The sequence below is a fragment of the Phyllobates terribilis genome, unplaced genomic scaffold, assembly GCF_046119375.1.
Source record: "Phyllobates terribilis strain yellow unplaced genomic scaffold, ASM4611937v1 Scaffold_14__1_contigs__length_39327217, whole genome shotgun sequence".
NCBI lineage: Eukaryota > Metazoa > Chordata > Amphibia > Anura > Dendrobatidae > Phyllobates > Phyllobates terribilis.
Window position 1 is genome coordinate 11,401,227 of NW_027362774.1, and position 20,182 is coordinate 11,421,408.

General features: G+C 50.7%; 1 long non-coding RNA gene across 3 annotated transcripts in view; it reads right to left on the reverse strand.

The window, feature by feature from the left end:
- Positions 1-20,182, reverse strand: part of LOC141175744 (uncharacterized) — a 158,381-nt gene that overhangs the window by 120,700 nt on the left and 17,499 nt on the right. Inside the window, exons 3-5 of one of the 3 annotated variants that reach the window (XR_012253053.1) lie at positions 16,546-16,626; positions 14,734-14,767; positions 13,592-14,536 (exon numbers count right to left, since the gene is read on the reverse strand). This is a non-coding gene — a long non-coding RNA (uncharacterized lncRNA). Of the gene's footprint in view, positions 1-13,591; positions 14,768-16,545; positions 16,627-20,182 lie in introns of those variants that run through there. The other 2 variants (XR_012253052.1, XR_012253054.1) reach the window with 2 other exon arrangements.

Consider the following 20,182-nt stretch of genomic DNA (forward strand, 5'->3'; position numbering starts at 1 on the left):
GGTATATCTTGCAACACAGATAGGCTACTCCACTGACTAACACACTCTGCAATAGGCCAAAAAGGATTAGCTTTGCTAGATTCAGCCAAATGCTGTGAAAAAAACTTGCACAGCACTGGCACAGACCTGCCTGGCAAAAACTGATAGGAACTGATGTAACCTAGTCCTGAAAAGGACTGCAATTACAATTAGTCTTTACTCCCACAATCTATCTATTTAAGAGCACAGACCTGCCTGATAAAAGTCGTAGGAAATGCTGTAACCTAGTCCTTAAAAGGACTGCAATCACAACTATTCCCTACTCCCAAGCTATCTGTAGATTTGTGCGAAAATTGGCTTGAAATTAACAAGGTATAGCGCACACAGCAACAGCGGTGCCGTCTAACACGCAGCTGCAGCAGTGAGAAAATGGTGGCGACGGGGAAAATGGCTTGGTCTTATAGGGCAAGGACATGTGACATACACTGCCAATGACACATGCCCTTGCTTGTGTGAAAAAAAGCACTTCGCTCCGTGTGTGCGCTGCTGATAGGCTGTCAGATTGCACCTCCCCACTGTAAATGCGGGAAAGAGAAAAAAAAATGGAGATCTTCATTATTCCTGCAGAGATCCATCCCCTGCCCCTCCCCCCACCCCGCTGTACACTCAAACTGCGTATTAACATTAATTTTCATCATTACTGAGAAAAAATCCAGTTATGATTTTGGTGCACGAACAGTTATCGAACATAACCTCGAACAGCCGAATTTTTCTCAAATCGTTCGTGTTCGCCGAACGGCTCGAACACCGCCCAAAACAGCTCGAATTTGAGATTGGCGAACAGTTCGAGTCGAACAACGCTCATCTCTACTGACCAGTTCATAGAAGGTCTGCTGTCCAGCGCCCACAGGACCCAGCTGCGCCTCATGGCCCTGCAGAACCCCGATTTGACTTTTGCGCAGTTCAAGGATAGAGCCATCCGGGTGCTCCGAGAACCCCCACCAAGTGGCGCTGTAGCTTCCCGGCGCCCTGCCATTACTTACCACCAGGGGGCAGCGCCCTACCCTGCAGACCTTGTGGGGGATGATGCGCAGGTCTCAAGCCCATCCCCGCCTGCAGACCTGCACCATCAGGTCCAGGAACTAACCAGACGTGTTGCTACATTGACCAGGACCATACAGTCGTTACAGGTGGACCCGTCAGGACCCACCAAGCTGGCTTCCAGTCCGGAGGATGTCCCGTGGCGTCGACAGAGCAGGATCCCGCCGTTCAGAGGGAGGCCCGCCGACCGCTACACTGAAGATGGACAGCCGATTTGCCGCCGTTGCAGTCAGCCAGGACACATAGCAAGGTACTGTACTTTAAATGGGCCCGACCTGGGGCAGAGGGCCAACTCCCAGGCATAAGGTCACCAGGCCCGTCTAATTGGCGTGATAAGTACGTGGGGGGACGCCCGGTCTTACCCGTAGTGCTGGACGGTATCCCTATGAGTGCACTGCTGGACACCGGGTCTCAAGTGACTACCATCCCCTACGTACTTTTCAAGCGGTACTGGAATGACGCGCATATAACCCGTTATCCAGACGATGACTTAAGCATCATCGCCAGCAATGGCCAACCTGTGCCGCAAGTGGGTTTCAGAGAGATGACCATCAAGATTGGTAAGGTTGAACTGCCGGCACAGGGAGTGGTCATTGTGGACATTGATCGCCGTGAGAGTCACCCTAAAATAACTGTGGGTACTAACGTGATTGAAAATTGTCTTTCAGAAGTAATTATGATTTTGCAGCAGGTGGCGATGAATGCTAGCTCCAGCCAACAGAGAGTCCTCAACAAAGAGATAAAGGCTATGATGAGACGGCAGCAGGTAGAACTGTCTGGTGGTGAGATCGGTAGCGTAAGAATGAGTGACCCATTCCCCATTTCCATGCCTCCCAAAAGTGAAATGATGATCTGGTGTCGGACTGCAATCGGGTTGAGAGGCAGAGACTACCAAGCTATGGTAGAACCCGTGTACTCAGACAGCAGGCCCACCATTTTGACAGCCCGGGGGGTGGTTGATGTCCGTCATGGGAGGGTGCCCGTTCGCATTCTCAACATTGGGGAGAGGGAGGTACACTTACCCAGGTACGCTACACTTGCCAAACTGTTTGCTGCTGAACACAAAGCTATCAGGGCTGTGGAACCGTTGCCCCCATCTCCACAGGTGGAGGGTAATGGCTCCCAGAAACAAAAGGAGGACTGGTGCCAGAAACTCCACGTGGGTGCTGACTCCACTCTCCTGCACCAAAAACAAGGAGTCTACCAGGTGGTTCAGGAGTACGAGAGAATTTTTAGTAAACACCCGCTAGACTTCGGCCGAGTAAAGGGAGTGGAACACCACATCCCCACGGGGAGCCACCCACCAATAAAAGAGAGGCACAGACCTGTAGCCCCTGCACATTATCAGAACGCAAAGGGCATGCTAAGAGAAATGAAAGAAGCTGGGGTCATTAGAGATAGCTGTAGCCCCTGGGCAGCCACCTTGGCTATGGTGAAAAAGAAAGACGGTACCATGAGAATGTGCGTGGACTATGGACAAATCAACTGTATCACCCATAAAGACGCGTATCTGTTACCTAGGATAGAGGAGTCCTTGGCCGCCCTAAAATCAGCTAACTTCTTCTCTACTTTGGACCTTGCTAGCGGGTACTGGCAGGTTCACCACCCCGATGGGACTGAGCGAGTTCAACTGTATGCCCTTCGGGCTCTGCAACGCACCAGGGACCTTCCAGAGGCTGATGGAATGCTGTCTAGGGTACCGAAACTTTGAGACGGTCCTACTTTACCAGGACGACGTGATCGTCTATTCGAAGACCTACGAGGACCATCTAAAACACCTGGCAGAGGTGTTCGAAGCCCTGGCAGGCTATGGCCTGAAGGTGAAACCATCAAAGTGTCACCTGTTGAAACCGAAGGTCCAGTATCTGGGACATGTGGTGAGTGCAGAGGGAGTAGCCCCCGACCCCGACAAAGTGACAGCCATCAAGAGCTGGCCAAGCCCCTCTAACATCAAAGAAGTGAGGCAATTCCTCGGGTTAGTAGGCTACTACCGAAGGTTCATCCCCAGGTTCACTAAGATGGCAGTCCCTATGCAGGACCTCCTGATAGGACAGTCTAAGTCCAGAAGCCAAAAGCCACCCTTCAAGTGGGACAAGCCGGAAGAGGAGTCCTTCTGCCAGTTGAAGATGGCCCTCACGGGGGATGAGATCCTGGCCTACCCCGATTATGGCCAGCCTTTTATCCTCCACACAGACGCCAGTAATGTGGGGCTGGGAGTCGTACTGTCACAAAACCAACAGGGCAGAGAAAGGGTGATCGCATATGCCAGCCCGAAGCTGAGGCCCACTGAAAGAAACCCGGAGAATTACAGCTCCTTCAAGCTAGAATTCTTGGCAGTGGTGTGGGCCGTCACAAAACGGTTTAAGCATTACCTGGCCTCCGCAAAGTTCACAGTGTACACGGACAACAACCCGTTGACACACCTGGACAATGCAAGACTAGGTGCCCTAGAGCAGCGGTGGATGGCGCGATTCTCGAATTATGACTTCACGATCAAGTACCGGGCAGGCAGAACCAATGCCAACGCTGACGCCCTATCAAGAATGCCTCACTTACCTGACGGAGGCAAAGACCCAGAAGAGCTGGAGGAGGTAGAACTCCCTGCGTTTCACCGGTATGGAGCCACTCAATACTCCCACCGCGTAAAGGAGGAAGACTTAACAACCATCATGATCAATCCCCTACCTCACCACAGCTGGGCCGAGACCCAAGATAGTGACCCTGCGATCCGCATGTTGAAAGACCTGCTGACCCGGGAAGACGCCAGTCTAGATCCGGATGCTCCAGAGGAAGCCAAGCAGCTATGGAAAGAGAAGAGCAGGCTGTTCCTCTATGAAGGTAAGCTGTGCAGAAGACTCGTCAACCACCGGACGCACGAGCTGATGTAACGGGTCTGGGAGGCGGAACCTCTGAGCTTCTATACAAGGGGGCAGTCCTTGTAAGGGAGCGGGTGGCGACCAGGCAGGCAGTCACAGCAGGTGACCGGGACAGTCTCTGGAAGAACGGGCAGGAAATCACGACAAGTGACTGGGGCAGTCTCTGGGTGAACGGGCAGATGGTCACGGCAAGTGACCGGGACAGTCTCTGGAAGAACGGGCAGGAGATCACGGCAAGTGACTGGGGCAGTCTCTGGGTGAACGGGCAGGTGGTCACGGCAAGTGAGCGGGGCAGTCTCTGGGTAAAGGGTTGGTACGACCTGTGGCGGCTGATGGTAGACTTGAGCTCCCAGGTGAGCAGGCGAGAGTCTCTGGATAAACGGGTGGTCACAGCATGTGACGGCGGAGCCTCCAGGAAGACCAACAGACAGGCGGCAGATGAGCGCTCCCAGGAGAGCGGGCAGAAGTCTCTGGACAGGCGGGTGGTCACAGCACGTGACGGCAGAGCCTCCAGGTAGGCTAGCAGACAGGCAGCAGATGAGCGCTCCCAGGTGAGCGAGCAGGAGTCACTGGACAGGCAGGTGGTCACAGCATGTGACGGCGGAGCCTCCAGGTAGACTAGCAGGCAGGTAGCAGGTGAGCGCTCCCAGGTGAGCGGGCAAGCTGGTCCATAGACAAACTGACGGGAGTAGGAAGGCAGACCGTCGGACCTCAGGCAAGCAGGCAGGTGGCTGGTGTGCGCTCCCAGGTGAGCGGGCAGGCTGGTCCTTAGACAGACTGACAGGAGTAGCAAGGCAGACCGTCGGACCTCGGACTAGCAGGCAGGTAGCAGATAATCAGGCAGGAATCTGGCAGGTAACTGGCAGGTAACTGGCAACGGGACCTGAGGGCTGAAGCAGAGTAGTGAACAGTGCAACAACATTGCTCGGGCACCTCCATTTTGGAGGAGGTGCCTTATATATGGTAAAGTCCTCTGGCCATTGGCCGGGGACTCCTTAGGACGGCGCGCGCGGCCCCTTTAAGAGGGAGGGAGGGCGCGCGCGCGCGCCCTAAGCACAGTGGCCGGGAAGGAGCGCGCGCTGCCAGCAGAGCGGGAGAGGGACGCCGGGCACGGAGCAGAGCGGTGAGGGGAACAGCGTCCCTGCCTAGCAGAGGGCAGGGACGCCGGCACTACAGTACCCCCCCCTTTAGGCCCCCCCTTTTTTAGGCCAGAAAGAAATTTAGCTAGGATGAGAGGGGCATGGATGTTCTCCCGGGGCTCCCACGTTCTCTCCTCAGGACCAAACCCCTTCCAATCTACTAGAAAAAAGGTCTTTCCTCTTACCCTTTTGGTGGCAAGAATGTTCTCTACCTCAAACTCGTCCTCAGCAGAAACCGGAGCAGGAGGCGTACCTGTAGACTTGGAAAAAGAGTTAAGTACCACAGGTTTGAGGAGAGATACATGGAAGGAGTTAGGGATCCGTAAGTTGGCCGGGAGTTTCAATTTATAGGCCACCGGGTTGATCTGACTGATGACCTCCAGAGGACCGATGAACCGAGGCCCTAACTTGTAAGAAGGTATCTTGAGTCGAACATATTTAGATGAGAGCCAGACTTTATCTCCTGGACGAAATTGTGGAGGATCCAGGCGTTTTTTGTCAGCGTGTCTTTTCATACGCTCGGATGACAGAAGGAGTGCGGACCGGGTACTCTCCCATATGGAGGAAAATTTGCTAACGAGAGATTCCGCAGCCGGGTTGTCCACAGAGGTGGAGACAGGAAAAGGAATCCGAGGATGCTGACCAAAGACTACAAAAAACGGGGATTTGGAGGAGGATTCGCTCTCGTGATTATTATAAGAGAACTCGGCCCATGGTAGGAGATCCACCCAGTCAGAATGGTGGGCATTAACGAAGTGCCGGAGGTAACTGGTCAGGTTCTGATTGATCCGCTCCACTTGACCATTGGACTGTGGGTGGTAAGCGGAAGAGAAGTCCAGGGTGACGTCTAGTAGTTTACAAGTGGCTCTCCAGAAACGTGAGGTGAACTGTACCCCACGATCCGACACGATGTGGAGGGGCAGGCCATGAAGACGGAAGATGTGGCGGATAAAGTCTTTAGCCAGCTCGGGTGCAGACGGAAGGCCTGGCAGGGGAATAAAGTGAGCCATCTTGGAAAAGCGGTCAGCGACCACCCAAATGACCGTACAACCGGCAGAGACGGGAAGATCTGTTATAAAGTCCATTGCTATATGCTGCCAGGGGGCAGCAGGTACAGGAAGCGGAAGGAGGCGTCCGTCTGGCAGATGTCTCGGGACTTTGTTGCGGGCGCAGGACACACAGGCAGAAACAAAGTCTATTATGTCCTTGTGCAGGGTAGGCCACCAATAGTGCCGGGCAATAAGCTGGAGGGTCTTTTTCTGACCGGCGTGGCCAGCTAGTTTAGACGAATGGCCCCAGTGTAGGATCTTCTCCCGATCAGGTACTGAAACAAACGTCTTACCGGGAGGGAGACGATTTAGACTCACGGGAGCCACCTGCATTACTCTGGCGGGATCGATGATATGTTTAGGTTCTTCCTCGAGATCGGACACCAGAAAGGATCGGGACAAGGCGTCTGCTTTGACGTTTTTGTCAGCCGGGCGAAAATGAAGAACAAAATCAAAGCGAGCAAAAAACAAGGACCACCGGGCTTGGCGCGGGTTAAGTCTCTGGGCATGCTGGAGGTAAGCCAAGTTCTTGTGGTCAGTGTAAATTATTACCGGATGAAGAGCCCCCTCGAGTAGGTAACGCCACTCCTCCAACGCCAGCTTGATGGCCAATAACTCTCGGTCTCCTATGGAATAGTTGCGCTCAGAAGAGGAGAAGAGTTTGGAGAAGAAGCCACAAGTTACCATTCTCCCGGAAGATGATTTTTGAGTAAGTACCGCTCCGGCTCCAGAGGAGGAGGCGTCAACTTCCAGGAAGAACTGCTTGTTGCCGTCCGGGCGATGCAGCACCGGGGCGGAAGAGAAGGCCTGTTTTAGGGAAAGAAAGGCCTCCTCTGCTTCGGGCGGCCACTCTTTGGGATTAGTACCCTTACGGGTGAGCGCGGAAATTGGGGCAGTCCGGGAAGAGAAGTGCGGGATGAAGAGGCGGTAATAGTTGGCGAAGCCCAGGAACCGTTGAATAGCCTTCAACCCCTCTGGTCGGGGCCATTTCTCGATGGCAGACAGTTTCTCAGGATCCATTTGTAGGCCGGTCTGAGAGATAATGTAGCCCAGAAACGGAAGCGAGGTCTGCTCAAAGAGGCACTTCTCATATTTAGCGTAGAGATGGTTCTGCCTGAGCCTGAGCAGGACCTGACGAACATCCCTCCGGTGAGTCTGGAGATCCGGAGAGAAGACCAAGATGTCGTCCAGGTACACCACTACGCAGGAGTAGAGAAGGTCCCGGAAGATGTCATTGACCAACTCTTGAAAGACGGCAGGAGCGTTACAGAGGGCAAAGGGCATTACCAGATATTCATAGTGGCCATCCCGGGTGTTGAATGCCGTCTTCCATTCATCCCCCTGACGGATACGAACCAGGTTGTAAGCCCCACGGAGGTCCAGTTTGGTGAAGATTTTAGCCCCTCTCAGACGATCAAATAACTCCGGAATGAGCGGAAGGGGGTACTTATTTTTCACCGTGATCTGGTTAAGGCCTCTATAGTCTATACAGGGACGGAGAGAGCCGTCCTTCTTTTTTACGAAGAAGAAGCCTGCTCCCGCCGGGGAGGTAGACTTCCGGATGAATCCCCTGGCCAGATTCTCCTCAATATATTCGGACATCGACCGGGTCTCAGCAGCGGATAATGGATAAATACGCCCACGGGGAGGAGTAGTACCGGGTAACAAGTCGATAGGGCAGTCGTATGGTCTATGAGGGGGTAGTGTCTCTGCTTCCTTTTTATTAAAGACATCAGCATAAGACCAATAAGGAATCGGAAGTCCAGGTAGATTAGCTGGGGTAGGAGAAGGACGGACGGGATGGACGGGAACCAGACAGGTCTTATGGCAGTCCTGTCCCCAGCGAAGGACTTCTCCGGTCTGCCAGTCAAGCACGGGTGCATGTCTCTGGAGCCAAGGTAGACCTAGCAGGAGGGCGTGAGAGAGTCCAGGCAGAACATGAAAGGAGATACTCTCAGAATGCAGCATTCCCACTTGCAGAGTAATGGATTCGGTGATGAGTTGGATGGGGCGTGGTAAGAGACCCCCATCCACGGCAGCAACAGACAAGGGTACAGCCAGAGGTTTGGTGGGGATGCGGTACTTCTCTACCAGGGACTGTGAAATAAGATTCCCGGCTGCTCCAGAGTCCAGTTGGGCTAGTTCGAAATAACGGTTCTCCCCGCAGATGATTGAAACTGACAGCAGCAGAGATGGAGAGGATTTATTCTTGTCTAGGTCGACCTCTCTGAGCGAACCTAGACACAGGCGTTTCCCGACCTCTCTGGGCAGGCACGGATCCGGTGCTCCTTACTGCCACAGTAGAAGCAGCTCCCCTCGGCACGGCGTAAGTCCTGACGGGTTTTGACCATCTTGGTCTGGCCGACCTGCATAGGCTCAGGAGAGTGTACCTGGGGAGAGACGGAGGGAGTGACGGGTTTCTGAAAAGTAGGAGCTAGACGTGGAAACCTCCTCTCACGGGTGACCTCTTTGGCACGCTCCTGGAACCGTAGGTCAATCCGGGTGGCAAGAGTTATTAGGTCATCGAGAGTGGTAGGAACGTCCCGACCGGCAAGTTCATCTTTAATACGGCCGGACAGACCCTCCCAGAAGACGGATACCAGAGCGTCGTTATCCCAGGCCAGCTCCGAGGCAAGGGTACGGAACCGTATGGCATATTGGCCCACGGTGAGACTTCCCTGACGGAGGCGTAGCAGAGACGATGCGGATGAGGTCTTCCGTCCGGGTTCATCGAAGACTTTCCGGAAAGCCGTGAGGAAGGCAGGCAGGTCGGACACCAGGGGGTCTCCTCTCTCCCATAGAGGATTTAGCCAGGCCAGGGCCTCCCCGGTGAGATGGGACATGATGAAGGCAATTTTGGCCCGGTCGGAGTTAAACTGGTGGGACAATAGTTCAAAGTGCAGGGTGCACTGATTAATGAAGCCCCGAGCCTGGGCGGGGTCGCCTCCGAAGCGAGGAGGTGCAGAAAGCCGGGGTCCGGGGTAGGATACCATGGTATTGGTGGGCAGCGGAGCTGCCGGGTTGCGAGTCATGGCACTGGCGGTGGTTGCTGGTGGAGCAGTCAGAGTGTCCAGGCGAGAATTGACATTCCGCAGGTGACCCAGGATGGACTCCTGTTGGGACCTCTGACGGGACAGTTCATGACAGAGGTCCGAGAGCGAGGGAGCTTGGGTGCCACCGGGTTCCATGGCCCGAGCAAACTGTAACGGGTCTGGGAGGCGGAACTTCTGAGCTTCTATACAAGGGGGCAGTCCTTGTAAGGGAGCGGGTGGCGACCAGGCAGGCAGTCACAGCAGGTGACCGGGACAGTCTCTGGAAGAACGGGCAGGAGATCACGACAAGTGACTGGGGCAGTCTCTGGGTGAACGGGCAGATGGTCACGGCAAGTGACCGGGACAGTCTCTGGAAGAACGGGCAGGAGATCACGGCAAGTGACTGGGGCAGTCTCTGGGTGAACGGGCAGGTGGTCACGGCAAGTGACCGGGGCAGTCTCTGGGTAAAGGGTTGGTACGACCTGTGGCGGCTGATGGTAGACTTGAGCTCCCAGGTGAGCAGGCGAGAGTCTCTGGATAAACGGGTGGTCACAGCATGTGACGGCGGAGCCTCCAGGAAGACCAACAGACAGGCGGCAGATGAGCGCTCCCAGGAGAGCGGGCAGAAGTCTCTGGACAGGCGGGTGGTCACAGCACGTGACGGCAGAGCCTCCAGGTAGGCTAGCAGACAGGCAGCAGATGAGCGCTCCCAGGTGAGCGAGCAGGAGTCACTGGACAGGCAGGTGGTCACAGCATGTGACGGCGGAGCCTCCAGGTAGACTAGCAGGCAGGTAGCAGGTGAGCGCTCCCAGGTGAGCGGGCAAGCTGGTCCATAGACAGACTGACGGGAGTAGGAAGGCAGACCGTCGGACCTCAGGCAAGCAGGCAGGTGGCTGGTGTGCGCTCCCAGGTGAGCGGGCAGGCTGGTCCTTAGACAGACTGACAGGAGTAGCAAGGCAGACCGTCGGACCTCGGACTAGCAGGCAGGTAGCAGATAATCAGGCAGGAATCTGGCAGGTAACTGGCAGGTAACTGGCAACGGGACCTGAGGGCTGAAGCAGAGTAGTGAACAGTGCAACAACATTGCTCGGGCACCTCCATTTTGGAGGAGGTGCCTTATATATGGTAAAGTCCTCTGGCCATTGGCCGGGGACTCCTTAGGACGGCGCGCGCGGCCCCTTTAAGAGGGAGGGAGGGCGCGCGCGCGCGCCCTAAGCACAGTGGCCGGGAAGGAGCGCGCGCTGCCAGCAGAGCGGGAGAGGGACGCCGGGCACGGAGCAGAGCGGTGAGGGGAACAGCGTCCCTGCCTAGCAGAGGGCAGGGACGCCGGCACTACAGCTGACCTGGCAAGTCGTGGTCCCAAGGCGAGATGCAGCTATGGTCCTGGAGGCTTACCATGACAGAGCAGGGCACTTTGGCTGGAAGAAACTGGAGTTCCCGCTAAGAGGACGGTTCTTCTGGATCGGCATGAGAGGGGCTGTAGAGAAGTGGTGCAGAGACTGTGGCCCTTGTAATCTAAGGAGGAAGGACCGCACCAGCCAGAAGACACCCTTGAGGCCCATCATCACCAAGCAGCCTCTTGAGCTGGTAGCTCTGGACCACGTCAAATTGGCTCCAAGCCGGTCAGGATACGTTTATGCCCTGACAATCGTGGACCACTATTCCGGATTTCTAGTGGTGGTCCCTGTAAAAGACTTGACAGCTCAAACGGCGGCCAGAGCCATCCAGAAAAACTTCTGCCACCCACACGGGTATCCGGACCTGGTCCTGACAGACCACGGTCCAGCGTTCGAGGCTGAAATCTTCCAAGAGTTCTGCAACCTCTATGGCTGTAAGAAGATTCGGACAACGCCTTACCACCCAAAAACCAACGGGATGTGTGAGAAAATGAACAATATAGTCATTGATCTCCTGAAGACGTTGCCCCTGGAGGAACGCAGCCTGTGGCCAGAAAAACTGCCGGACCTGATAGACTTATACAACCATATCCCGGTGAATGCTACAAACTGCACCCCGGCTTACCTGATGCGAGCCAGACCAGGTAAGCTGCCCATAGACCTGGAGATGGGAGTCCTAACACCCGAGGACACCTCCCCAGATGCGGACTGGGATACGGAAAGGCGACTGCAGTACAAGAAGGTACAGGAGAGTGTGGAGAAGAGCCTGGCCCAGGTGAGAGAAAGGCAAGAGAGACTCTTCAACCATCACGCCCCTGCTGGTCCCCTAGAACCTGGTGAGCAGGTCCTGAAGCGAAAGAGAAGGCTATACAAGCTGGACGACCAGTGGGAAAGGGAACCCTACACAGTACTGCAGTCTGATCACGACAACCCGAAGGTGTGCGTGATCACCAAGGATGGAGGAGAAACTACTAGTACCGTCTCCAGAGACCACCTAAAAAGGTGCCCCGAGCAACTGCGGAATGCAGAAGAGGATCAAAGTGACCTTGAACCCGCAGAGGACAAGGAAGAAATGATCAGCACCGTTCTCAGACAGTTCCCCCGGACCTGGAATCGGATAAACGATGCCATAGTGGTACCCGTCCTGCATTTCCTGCAACCAACTCAGCAGCAACCTACACCAGAGCGGGAAAGTGGAGAGGAACAAGCAGTTCCAGAGGCAGAAGAGCCTGTACCAGCAGCCCAGGAGAGTTAACCTTCTGCTGACAGTGAGCCTGCCATGCCTGCGGTAAGCCAAAGAACCCACAGACAGCTGCCTGCTCTGCCTGTGAACCCAGCTAGTAGCAGTACCCTAAATGATAGTGGGGAAAGCCAGGGTAGACCACCACCAGACAGTGGGTTACGGAGGTCAACCCGGAGCACTAGGGGTCAAGTACCAGCTCGCTGGAAGATCTAAATGGATAATGTATATATTTAATGTGTTATGTTTGTTACCCTGGTTATTAATACTGTTTTTCCAGTTTTCTAGATACAATGGACTGACAGGTTATGGACGGTGAATAACCGGAACTACCATGTAGATAGTTGTACTTGGTGCCTCTTGTGAAGACGGCTGCGGAAGAAAAACCTGTCTGGCGTGACCCCCGTGTGGTCCAAAGTAGGTAGTTTCGTCTTGCAGCCATGCCCAGGGCCAACGTTTGGGGTTTGCTTTGGACAGGTCCCCACATCGTTCAAAGACTTCGCCTTGTTGGGTGAAATGGACACCCGGTCGCAGAAGTGCCGTGGCCTTAAGGACAAAATGCACTTGTACATATGTTATGTTGTTGCTTATAACCTGTATTTGTGTTTCCTGTTAGTTCCGGAGTACTAAGTTTTACTAGGGGGGAATGTGTCACCCTGGCCTGGATGCCACAAATGTATAATAAAGCTGTGTCTGAGAGCAAGGGGGAGGTTCTCTGGTCAGGGACCATTAGCATGCAGCACCTCCTGTCCCAGGCCAGTAGGGGCTGCCCCTATAAAAGCTGGAACTGGGGGCAGGGTTAGAGAGTTCTGGACGACCTGTCTCTGGAGTGAGAGGTGTCCCAGAGAAGGGAGAGCCAGTTCAGCTGAGGCTGAGGAGGACGAGTGGCAGGAGAGGAGCCACGAGCCAGGGATGGAAGGCGAGGGGAGCCTGTCCTGGCTGAGCGAGAAACTGAACTACCGGACTTTGGTGTCCGAGGCTGTTAGGATTCCAAGTCCTACAGCAAATAACCAGTCCGCAGGGGATTGTATGTCCCTTGGCCTAAGAAGCCCGGAGGTTCCGCCACAGCAAAAGGGACCAGCAAAGCTGCACCAGGCCAAGAATAGAAAGGAACCCAAGTTGCAAGCCATACGGGCGAGAAGACAAGCCGAGCTCAGGAATGTGGGCTGTTACACCACCAGGAGGGAAATAGCCAGAAAGAGCGCAGAGAATACGGTAGGCCTTCACCCTCACCCTGACCAGGGACAGCTTCCCACTTGTTCTCAGACATCCAGGCACCCTCCTAGCCGGGACTGTTTTTGGGTCGTCTCACATGTTCTAATAAAGACCCTGAACTGTTTAAGAGGCCTCCGTCTCCTGGCTATTGCGATCGGAATCATCCCCTCCATCATCCATCTATATACTGCCCTGGGGCCACACTCCTCCCGTGGGGGAGTTATACTACTTAGTGCTGCACACCTACATCTGCCCCAGCGGTCTGCACTGCAGCGGCGGTTAACCCTGACCGCAATCCACGGGTGGCGTAGTCGGACATTTAAAACCCTACAAATAGACTGCCACAATGTTTGGTCTGACCACCCTGAGCCACAGACCGGGTTGCCACTACTACCCCCATTATTGCCCTGTTGCCGGGCTCCGAGTGCCCCACGGCCCAGGGGGGCGAGTCATAAGCGCAGGATAAATGTGAGCCGAGCCTTACTGCGATCTTTGAGTGGCAGAATGAACAAATCAACACTTCTCATGCGGTATAAGTTATTAAGCAACTTTATTCTTTGGGTCGATGCAATTAAAGCAATAACAGATTTATATTAGGTTTTTATGTTTGGTCGCTGTCACACACCAAAAAACGCTTTTTATTGTAAAATTGCATTGCCATATTTTGAGAGCTCTAATTTTTCCATATTTCGGCTGACAGTCATGTGAGGGCTTGTTTTTTATGGGACGAGTTGACGTTTTTATTGATACCATTTTCGGGCATGTGACATTTTTTGATCACTTACTATTCTGATTTTTGGGAGGCAGAATGAACAAAAACCAACAATTCAAGAATTGTTTTTTTAGTTTTTTTTTATGCCGTTCCACGTGTGGTAAAATTCATAAGGCAGCATTATTCTTCGGGTCAGTACGATTACAGCGATACCACATTTATATAATTTTTTTTATATTTTACACAATAAAAACTATTTTATAGAAAAAATAATTATTTTTGCATCGCTTTATTCTGAGAGCTATAACTTTTTTATTTTTTCGCTGATGGAGCTGTATGGTGTCTCTTTTTTTCCGGGACAAGATGACATTTTTTTATTTAAATTAGTCTTTTTGATCGCGTTTTATTCCACTTTTTATTCAGCGGTATCATGATTGAGCATCGTTTTTTTCCTCGTTTTTTATTTATTTTTTACGGTGTTCACTGTAGATGTTAACTAGTGGGACAGTTTTATAGGTCAGGTTGTTCTAGAGGCGGCGATATTAAATATGTGTAAATTATTATTTCTTTTTTTATAAAAATATTTATTTATGGGTACAATATATGGATGGATGGACTTTCGTATTCTTCCAACTGTCATGGCTCTCACATCATGCAGTTTGGTAATTTTCTTGGCCGAGACACCGCTGTCGATGAGCTGGATGATGCTGTGTCTCTTTTCTTGGGAAATCTTCTTCGTGGCTGCTCCACGAACCAGGGACCTTTTGCTTGGGAATCAACCCAATAACACACTGAGCTATTAGGGAATGTGAAAGCAGGTTGTATTTTGTGGAATACAGGAAGAAAAAGATTATTTCACCACCAGGAGCAAAACAGTAACAATGCAGTGACATGACAAGAATCTGCATAACTAATCATATGCTAAATAGCTGCAAGTCAAATTTATGTATTAGATAGCCAAGATGATTGTCTATAAAATTATGGTAGACTCACGTTCGAAGCAGTAGTGGATGGTGAGATATGGAGTCTGAAAGTGAAAAGTTCAAAACATTGTTATCCTTTTGCTCGTCAGTGTAGATAGAGATAGATAAGAAATACTTATATAAGAGAGATGGATACAGACAGAGATTAGATAGATACATGAAAGATATGAAAAAGAGAAAGCAGCCAGGATCATATTTCTGTACAACCGCTACACCGATGCCTCCACCCTGTGACAGCCATTGCAATGGTTGCCCATCTGCTAGAGTCTAATATAAATGTATTACTCTCACCCACAAATCTCTACATGGTTCAGCACCACCCTATATCTCCTCCTTCACCTCTATCACCCTACCAGTGCCCTCTATTCCGCTAATGACATAGACTAACATCCTCAATAATCCGAACCTCCCACTCCCGTCTCCAAGACTTCTTGCATGCTGCGTCAATTCTCTGGAATGCACTACCCAGGACAATTCACTTAATTCCCAATAGCCACAGTTTTAAACATGGCCTAAAAATGCATTTCTTTAGACTGGCTTATTGCCTCACCTCATTTATCTAATTATTCCCGCTTTGTCCTTTCAATTTTTTTTTTCATATCTGGACCTTCGCATCATCTGTTTACACACCCTCCATGCACTTAATAGAACTTTGTACCTGTACTTATCCAGATACTGGCTGGTGACTGGTTCATGCAGCGTTATGTGAATACCCTATTTATTATATTGATGGTGTTATGCTAGAGTAGCTACACACTCGGGATAATAGGTAAATCTAAATACTGCAACTGATCCTGCTGGTTCCTATACAGACTAGATAGAGATCCTGACCCCGCAGTCCCTAGTGGATCCTGCATGAGCAGAGATCACCCTAACCACAGACTAGAAGATGGCAACTCATACTTGTGCTGCCTGAAAGGCCGTCGAGAGCATCATGTTTCTCCTACAGAACCGGAGGACAGAGCAGAATGTCAATTACCTACAAAAGGGAAAGTGTGCTGAAAAAAGGAACAGATCCCAGAGTGACTAAAATAAACCACAAAATAAAGTATAAAGTACGTACTGTTAGAAAATATGCTGCCTACTTCTTAAAAAGAAACAGAAGGTAGGTACAGAATAAAGAACAGAAACAGCAAGGAGGAAAACCCTAGCTGGAATTTCACTGACTGGCTTTAAACTATAGCAGAATGTCTGAACATCCACAAGAAACTATCACTAGCAAAAAATGCAAGCATGGGGACAGAATATAAAGCCGCACCGAAAAGGTGATAGGGCAGGCAAATGAAAACACTTGTGTTATGCTACCAGAATGCTATCAGAATAACAGAACCTAAACACCCAGAGAAAAGGTGTGTTTGCTGTGGTCCGGCGGACAGAGAAGCCGACCACAAAACTAAAGACTCAAGGGTTCGAACCCAGGAGCATGACGGATGGCTGGAGCATACATGACAAGAACGTTTTACCATTTACTTTTTGTACCTCCCCTATTTCCTCATAGATTGTAAGCTTGCGAGCAGGGCTCTTACTCCTGTTGAATTATGTGTCTTTAATATGTCTTTATTGTCTGTATATGTCCCCTGTGAATTGTAAAGCGCTGTGGAATATGTTGGCGCTAAAGAAATAAAGCTATTATTATAAAGATAGATGATAAAACAATAGAAAGATAGTTTGATGACAGAACACATAAAGCGATTACAATAAGAGACAGATATAACTATGAACTTATTACATTGAAAAAAAATGCAAAATCTGAGAAATTTCTCCCTACATTTTTCAAAACGTATAATTATTATTATGGTATTTATAAAATTTAACTTTCTACCTTAAGCCATCTTTATCTCAGTTGCTAATGTATCTGCTCACATGATCTGCTCACACCTGCTGGATTTTTTCTTTCCATTGTCTGAAATATAGCAATTAAAAATAATTATTTTATGGATACATGAAGATACATTTTGCAAAATAATAAAATAGAACAAATAAAGTGTGTATGTGTGTGTGTGTGTGTGTGCGGGTCTAAACATTCAGATTTCAGATATCAGCATGCCCTAATGAAGCATTGGGAAAAAGAAATATTTCCATATGTCATTGTCCTTTTTATCATCCAGTCTCTGTCAGATTTATTCTGGACACCTTAAAAAAAAGAGCAGGGAACTTTGTGATGTGAAGTAGAGTCAAGAAAATAGAATATATTCACAGTCAATCCTGGAGACACACAGACACTGACAAGAGAAATAACTTTTAAAATTAGTGGAAAAGATGTGAAGGAGCACATCTTTACAGAAAGGGTGATCCGTGGAACAACCATCCTATCATTGTTTTGGGGGCTCATTCTGAATAAGAAAACTCCAGGTCTGCAAAACAAACTATAAAACACGCTCATTCACAATATGTATAATAATTCTAAAGGCCATGTTCACACTTGATGGAATTTCTGTAAATTTCCAAGACAGATTTAGCAGTAATTATGTACAAAACATTGGATGAGATTTCTGTGAAACATGAGCATGATGCAGACTTCCAAATATCCAGCGTGCCCATTATCTTACAGATTTTCACAGTGGATTTTATCCTGTCAAAATATATAGTGAGAAATGTGCACAGAATCAACAGTACAACCCAATTCAAAAGCCACCCGTAACTCTTGTATTTTGCTAGAGAATTATACAGAAGATCTATAGTGAGATTCATGGGAGAAATTGTAGCAATGATTATAATTTATTTACTTTTGAAGCGATAAATTATTGCCCAGTCTAAATGAGCAAAAAAAATCCACTAGACATTAAAACCACTTCTTTGCTTCAAAATGACTGTGCTCTAGTCTTCAAATGCAAATATAAGTTAACCTAACATTGATAACACTATTCTACCTATTTTAAAAACTTGTCAGATTCAGTTATGACATCAGCCATTTCTTAATGATTTTCACCTCCTGAATTCAAATTTGACAATGAAAATTTTTAGTTGGTTCTTGTTTTTATGATATAAAGGAGTTTTCCTTTTACTGCTACATATAATTAATGCATAAAAGTTTCAGTACTTTGAAACATTATTATTTTTGCAAATACACTGCTCAAAAAAATAAAGTGAACACTGAAATACCCCATCCTAGATATGAATGAATGAAATATTCTCATTGAATCCTTTGTTCTGTACAAAGTTGAATGTGCTGACAACAAAATCACACAAAAATCATCAATGGAAATCACATTTATTAACCAATGGAGGCCTGGATTTGGAGTCACCCCCAAAATTAAAGTGGAAAAACACACTACAGGCTGATCCAACTGTGATGTAATGTCCTTAAAACAAGTCACAATGAGGCTCAGTATTGTGTGTGGCCTCCACGTGCCTGTATGACCTCCCTACAACGCCTGGGCATGCTCCTGATGAGGCTGAGTATTGTGTGTGGCCTCCACGTGCCTGTATGACCTCCCTACAACGCCTGGGCATGCTCCTGATGAGGCTGAGTATTGTGTGTGGCCTCCACGTGCCTGTATGACCTCCCTACAATGCCTGGGCATGCTCCTGATGAGGCTGAGTATTGTGTGTGGCCTCCACGTGCCTGTATGACCTCCCTACAACGCCTGGGCATGCTCCTGATGAGGCTGAGTATTGTGTGTGGCCTCCACGTGCCTGTATGACCTCCCTACAACGCCTGGGCATGCTCCTGATGAGGCTGAGTATTGTGTGTGGCCTCCACGTGCCTGTATGACCTCCCTACAACGCCTGGGCATGCTCCTGATGAGGCTGAGTATTGTGTGTGGCCTCCACGTGCCTGTATGACCTCCCTACAATGCCTGGGCATGCTCCTGATGAGGCTGAGTATTGTGTGTGGCCTCCACGTGCCTGTATGACCTCCCTACAACGCCTGGGCATGCTCCTGATGAGGCTGAGTATTGTGTGTGGCCTCCACGTGCCTGTATGACCTCCCTACAACGCCTGGGCATGCTCCTGATGAGGCTGAGTATTGTGTGTGGCCTCCACGTGCCTGTATGACCTCCCTACAACGCCTGGGCATGCTCCTGATGAGGCTGAGTATTGTGTGTGGCCTCCACGTGCCTGTATGACCTCCCTACAATGCCTGGGCATGCTCCTGATGAGGCTGAGTATTGTGTGTGGCCTCCACGTGCCTGTATGACCTCCCTACAACGCCTGGGCATGCTCCTGATGAGGCTGAGTATTGTGTGTGGCCTCCACGTGCCTGTATGACCTCCCTACAATGCCTGGGCATGCTCCTGATGAGGCTGAGTATTGTGTGTGGCCTCCACGTGCCTGTATGACCTCCCTACAACGCCTGGGCTTGCTCCTGATGAGGTTGCGGATGGTCTCCTGTGGGATCTCCTCCCAGACCTGGACTAAAGCATCCGCCAACTCCTGGACAGTCTGTGGTGCAACGTGACGGTGGATGGAGCGAGACATGATGTCCCAGATGAGCTCAACCGGATTCAGGTCTGGGGAACGGGCGGGCCAGTCCATAGCTTTAATGCCTTCATCTTGCAGGAACTGCTGACACACTCCAGCCACATGAGGTCTGGCATTATCCTGCATTAGGAGGTACCCAGGGCCAACCAAACCAGCATATGGTCTCACAAGGGGTCTGAGGATCTCATATAGGTACCTAATGGCAGTCAGGCTACCTCTGATGAGCAAATGGAGGGCTGTGCGGCCCTCCAAAGAAATGCCACCCCACACCATTACTGACCCACTGCCAAACCGGTCATGCTGAAGGATGTAGCAAGCAGCAGATCGCTCTCCACGGCGTCTCCAGACTCTGTCACGTCTGTCACATGTGCTCAGTGTGAACCTGCTTTCATCTGCGAAGAGCACAGGGCGCCAGTGGAGACTTTGCCAATCCTGGTGTTCTGTGGCAAATGCCAAGCGTCCAGCACAGTGTTGGGCAGTGAGCACAACCCCCATCTGTGGACGTCGGGCCCTCATACCACCCTCATGGAGTCGGTTTCTAACCATTTGTGCAGACACATGCACATTTGTGGCCTGCTGGAGGTCATTTTGCAGGGCTCTGGCAGTGCTCCTCCTGTTCCTCCTTGCACAAAGGCAGAGGAAGCGGTCCTGCTGCTGGGTTGTTGCCCTCCTACGGCCCCCTCCACGTCTCCTGGTGTACTGACCAGTCTCCTAGTAGCGCCTCCAGCCTCTGGACACTACGCTGACAGACACAGCAAATCTTCTTGCCACAGCTCGCATTGATGTGCCATCCTGGATGAACTGCACTACCTGAGCAACTTCTGTGGGTTGTAGAGTCCGTCTCATGCTACCACGAGTGTGAAAGCACAACCAACATTCAAAAGTGACCAAAACATCAGCCAGAAAGCATTGATACTGAGATGTGGTCTGTGGTCCCCACCTGCAGAACCACTCCTTTATTGAGGGTGTCTTGATAATTGCCATTAATTTCCATCTATTGTCTATTCCATTTGCACAGCAGCATGTGAAATTGA